This window comes from Brassica oleracea, chromosome C4, assembly GCF_000695525.1.
Source record: "Brassica oleracea var. oleracea cultivar TO1000 chromosome C4, BOL, whole genome shotgun sequence".
Taxonomy (NCBI): domain Eukaryota; kingdom Viridiplantae; phylum Streptophyta; class Magnoliopsida; order Brassicales; family Brassicaceae; genus Brassica; species Brassica oleracea.
Window position 1 is genome coordinate 16891846 of NC_027751.1, and position 6271 is coordinate 16898116.

The 6271-nt window shown below is 33.6% G+C and overlaps 1 pseudogene; it reads left to right on the forward strand.

The window, feature by feature from the left end:
* Positions 1-2540, forward strand: part of LOC106338270 — a 32288-nt pseudogene extending 29748 nt beyond the window's left edge.
* The last annotated feature ends 3731 nt before the right edge of the window (positions 2541-6271 follow it).

Sequence of the window (6271 nt, forward strand, 5' to 3'; positions counted from 1 at the left end):
AGTAAGCACATCGATACTCGTTATCACTACATTAGAGAATGTGTTACCAAGATGGATGTGCAGTTAGAGTATGTGAAGACAAATGATCAAGTAGCTGATATCTTCACCAAGCCACTCAAGCGAGAAGACTTTATCAAGATGAGGAGTTTGCTAGGAGTAACCAAATCAAGTTTAAGAGGGGGTGTTGAAAAATAAACTTGATTTGGATCAAACATTATTGGGTTAATCATGTGTTGATCCAAAACTTAGCCCAAATTCTAGAAAAATCATCCACCTCCTTAAAATAAAATTCTAGATATTCTTATAGAATTATCTAGATAATTAAGATAAAATAATCTAGATTTTTTAAGTAGAATTCTCTAGATTTAAGATTAAAATATGTAAGATATTTTGTACTTTGGGGGATATAAATACCTTCACTCTCTTCTCATTTTGCATCACCAAAAAAAGTAACCAAGTTTGTAAGAAACTTTCAAGTAATAAAATCCTCTTCGAAGTTATATAATCTTTCTTCTTCACAAAACTTTTTTCTCTTCAAACACTTAAACACTTTCTCCATCTTTATAAAGTTTTTCATTCCAACATATTCCACTAGGTGGTTCTAGCGAGATGACTTTTTTCTTGGGTGGGTGGAAGCCGCCAGTTCAACGCCAATTTTTCTTGGATTGCAATGAAATAGCTGATCTTTGCGACAGTGCAGAACGTATCTTCTCAACCGAACCTACTGTATTACAGCTTAGAAAGATATTTGGTGATTTGCATGGTCAGTTTGGGGATCTCATGCGCCTTTTTGATGAATATGGTTCACTATCAACCGCTGGAGACATATCGTAAGCATCTCAAGGGCTATATGTTCCACTACTTTCTCATACTGTTGTTGGTCTGCATGGCTGATTGTGTCTTATATGGTTTTCAGATACATCGTTTACCTCTTCTTAGGGGATTATGTTGATCAGGGCCAACACAGCCTAGAGACAATTATACTTCTACTTGCGTTAAAGGTAAGAGCACCATATTGCCGCTGTCTCTATTCTGGCATTACAATCGCTTGATATGAAAGGGTTTGATGCAACACTGCAGGTTGAATACCAACATAACGTACACCTGATTCGTGGAAACCATGAAGCCGCTGATTTTAATGCCCTTTTTGGTTTACGAATAGAGTGTATTGAGCGAATGGTAAGTGTCTCTCTCATCCTTGTGAATCTCATGTTTCCACTTTCTAGGGTCTCATGTTATGGCTCTACTTTGCAGGGTGAACGTGATGGGATCTGGGTGTGGCACCGTTTATTCAATTGGCTACCTCTGGCTGCATTGATTGAGAAGAAAATTATATGTATGCACGGGGGAATTGGTCGGTCTATAAATCATGTGGAGCAGATAGAAAATATCCAACGTCCAATAACTATGGAAGCAGGATCAATTGTGCTTATGGATTTACTATGGTAATGCAATATCATTCTACGTTTTCACTTGATCCGCTTCTGACTAGTAGTATCTCAATTTGAAATCTGTTAGGTCCGATCCAACGGAAAATGACAGTGTAAAAGGTCCAAGGCCCAATGCTAGAGGCCCTGGACTGCTTACTTTAGGGTGAGTGGTCTCTTTTTCTTATTTGAAGTAATAATCTTTCTTTTACCTTTCCCTCTGTTACTTACCAAGAAGTTGGCAATTGCAGCCTGACCGTGTCATGGAGTTTTGCAATAACAATGATCTTCAATTGATTGTATGTGCGCATGAATGTGTGATGGACGGATTTGAGCGTTTCGCACAGGGGCATTTGATAACCACTCTTTTTGGCGACAAATTATTGTGGTAAAAAGAAAATGATTCTTATCAGGTACTGCAAACAATGCTGGGGCTATCTTGGTGTTGGGGAGATATCTTGTGGTGGTTCCTAAGCTTATACACCCGCTACCTCCAGCAATTACATCACCTGAAACTTCACCAGAAAGACATATAGATGGCACCTGGATGCAGGTTTTCATCACAAACTAAAATTTAATCCTTTCTTTAATCCACTTGGTGAGTTGGTGTAAAATGAGCATTTATTTTCAGGAGTTAAATGCAAATCGACCACCAACACCAACCAGAGGACGCCCACAAACTCCAAACGACCGTGGCTCTCTTGCTTGGATATAAACCCCCTACAGAAATGAGAGACGCTCATGTGAGATCAACATGCTTCTCCTGATAAGCCGCCTCTTGATGATCCTCATATTGTGAACAGGTCCTACCAGAACCGTTCTTGATCCACAATGATCGACTGCGAGATGGATCGCACTGAGAATCGATGAGGGGTTCTGAGATGCTGGGGAATTTGACGGATGATGAAAGAGTAAAGAAGTTAAGTCGGATGGTTTTGGAGTAACGCGAGTATTAGTGGATTGTGGGAGAGAGAGTATATGTTGGGTAAAGGGTTTTCTTCATTTTTGGTTCGTCTTCTGTATTTTATTAGCATTGTTTATTTTTCTGTGGTGACTAGAAAAGTGGTTATGGCTGTATTAATGTTTTTGTCTGTATCGTGGTGTGGTGTGGTGTGTGGGCCATTGTGTAATTTCTCTATTCCTATTTTCAGTTTGTAATTTATAACACCGTTTGTGTATTTATTATTAGCAAAAACTAGAGTTATGACCCACGCTACGCGTGGGTTTGTTTTCTATATTTTGGTTTTACTTATATTGATTTAATCTTTAGCTAAGTGTATTTTCTAAAATGTAATAAAAGTTTTTTTTACCAAAAAGTGTAATTAATGTATTGATTATTACGTAACATTTTTATTACTTAGTTATGTTGAAGCAATATAATATTTATTTATTTATTTTTTTCCCATTTCATTTAATTTAGTCATATGTTTTTTTATCTTAAAATGCTTTGTTACCTTGATTATTTTCTTACTATCTTTAGTATTTTTGTGTCTTATTTAATCACATTTTTAAGTAAATGTCCTTTTTATAAATTTAAATATATAAGATTTAGTACTTTAGTAATTTGTAGATTTTTTTGAACGTCTGGTTAATTATGTAATTACAACGATGCAAAATATTTTCTGAGATTACATAGACAAATTATACCTTGTGGATGTATAATTGTCTTTTTTTTTTTAATTTCTGTTTTAATTATGCTATCACATTACATAGGCGACTCTAAAGCCGAAATTTTTACAACCTTATGAGAATACACGTCTGACTACACCATTCTGAGCCGTCCTATGAGATCCATATTCGATGGTACACCCGGACCATCATGAAGATCTCTTGTAACTATTTTCTCCATAATATACATAATTTGCACCCCGGACTGACCTCCGAGTGTAGAAGCATTAATGAATCTTTAATTAAACTATTAGACTAAAGGGCTTCTACGGTAATTCATAGATTTAGAAGAGAAAATTATATGATTTTAATTAAACAGAAAGCTGAATAGACGAAACTTATACCTTTTTCTGGAAAATTTCATTTACGTAGAATTTGAAAACCAGTAGAATACATACATGCAAAGAGTAATAAGTTTGTAGTTATAACTTGCAGCCTTGTCCATTTTGTTACCATATTCTTTTCCTCTTCAATGAGAGAGTTTGGGAGGGTTGTACTTGTAAGGCTTCATTTTTTGAAATATATATGTAAATTTCCGTAAAACTGATCAATGGTTCTATCTTATATATTAAAACAGAAGTCATAGCTTTGATTCATGTATGATTTTTAAAAAAATGAACCTAATGGACCTATTCCTAGAAAGTCATGTTACATTTAATCTCTAATTTTATCATTTAAGTTTTGGGCCTACCAGAAATTTTTATTGGGCTATCAATAATTGAATTTAAACAATAGATGATTCATTGGATTTATAGATAGTATAAATTAAATAGATATAATTTAATGTTGTAATATTATACATCCATATGTTAATTATTTAAATATTTGTCGATGCTAACTTTTAAAATTATAAAGATTTTTTTAAATAACAAAAATCAGATTATCTAACAATGATTAATCTTTAATAATGAAATAATAATCCGAAAATATATATATTGAATAAGATACAAATACATGTGAAAGTTTGAAACAATCTATTCAATGAAAAAAATATACCGTAAATTTATCATGTTTTAAAAATTGATAGACACATATATATTATAATATATACCAATTTAGAATTGAAAACAAAATGTTTATATAAAAATAATGAAAACAAAAACCCGCGCGGTTGCGTGGATCGAGATCTAGTTTGTTTTATTTGTTTAGTTAGCAGCAATCCTCAATTCTATTTTTATACGTAATATTATTAAAGAAAAAGATTTTTCTATTCTAATATCAGTAGTATACTATCCAATTTAAAATTTGAATTTGTTTAAGTTAGATATGAGTTTGATGATACTTTTACTTCATATATATGAATGAAAATTAATGATAGCTTTATATATAAAGTTTTCTTTAAATGTACACATTATTAAATATGCTATTTGAACTTTTCTTTGTGTATATATAGGATTAGATGTATGATGTCCCATGATGACTTGTTGACTTGTAAAAGAGGTCAGAGTTTTGGTAAAGCAGGGTGCACAATTGAGAGGAATCTAAAGTCTTTGAAGATAATGTGAGCGCCCAAGAACGGGAAAATTAATTTTTCCCTTAAACATTTTAGCAGAAAAAAGAGAGCAGGGAGATGTCTAATAAGGAACTCGCGTTTGTATGGTATGAGAAGGGTCTAAACTTCGAGATCAATATTGTTGTAGTGTGATCCAAGTTAATGGCCTGCTCGCCTCTTTATTCATCCAAACGTCGACAACAAATGAAAAGACACGAAAATAAAATAATGTAAAAGGTGCTGATCAAAATAACAAACATAAGTCTTACTTTGTATTAAAAATTTAAAACCCAACTTTTAAATTACGAAAACGCAACACATGCTTGGAAGGAGAGTGCCTCAATTTCACAACTCATTATTCATTATATAAAAAAATATGAAAAACAGAGAGTTCAAAAATAGTTTGGATAAAGTTATTCTATACTCCCTCGTCATTCTCGTCCTCGGTGTTGCAACTATCGTTGCTGCTCCAGTACTTCAAGGTAGATCTAGGCGACCGACGATACTTGCCAAGCTTCTCATTTGAGTAATTCATATAGTACCACAGTAAATAAAAAATAATGTGATCCAGCTAAAGAACGTAATTTGCATCAACATTACTCAAAAGCGGAGTCTTGAAGATCTACCAAACTCCTTCATATCTTCAATGGTACTTTCTCTGGTAAGCAAAGAACTTCAGTGACTGCAACAACAACAAAACTGAGTAACGATCCATTCAAGCGGGGTTTACAAAAGAATTCTCTCAGTCAAATTAATGATAGGAAAGTTTTTTTCGTTCATTGTACTTATACCAAGTCGCTGAAACAGACTTTTGTACGCTGTTCTTTTCCTCAAAAGATTATGTGCCATCAGTTTTGGTGAAGGATGTTTGTATTTCTCGCCACCTGAAATATATATCTGAACGTTAGTGTATATTGAACAAAATTGTTTTTACCTTAGCCCCGCTTAGCTGCATATGCTGTGTTGTGATTTTCTCTAAGGCCTCTTGAACTGCCCTTCATCAATACATCCTACACGGCACGAGAATGCAATTTTGAACTTGGGATCCACATCATCAACTTTTCTTTACATTTCTGCCACTTAAAGTGACTTACTGAATTATTCAAAGAAGATATTAATTTAGGTCACGCCTAGGAACTGGTACCTTATGGCTTATGTCTCTGCTGCTACCTCCCCAGTTAGTCAGTTACAGAGTTCACTACCAGTTTTTTAGCTGACGTACTCCTTTAAACACCATCTGTTGAAAAGAAACTTATGGTCAAACTTGCAGCTAAAACATGAAAACATTCAGATTTTAAATAGAATTAACCAAGCATAAAAATATCTTTGTATCATGGGAACTCCAATATATATGGTAAAAGACAAAACTTGTTCATAGACTCATAATTAAAGCAAGAAATTTTTAATGTAATATGATTTTTACTAGTTCAGAGTTAACACGTCTCATGATCTTTACAGCTATTTATATTAACTGGTAAAAAAAGCTCGAACCTTTTGGGACGAAACCGACTCCAAGTCATCATATTATGTTCGAAGAATCTGAAAACAATTAAAAGAAGGAACCACAGAACCATGATTTGTAAACTGTATAGCCCAAAGGTGGCAACTTTGCAGAATTAATCTAGAACCAAATTATGGAAATAAAAACCCAGAAGGTTATCTCTAAATTCAAAAAGAATTTATA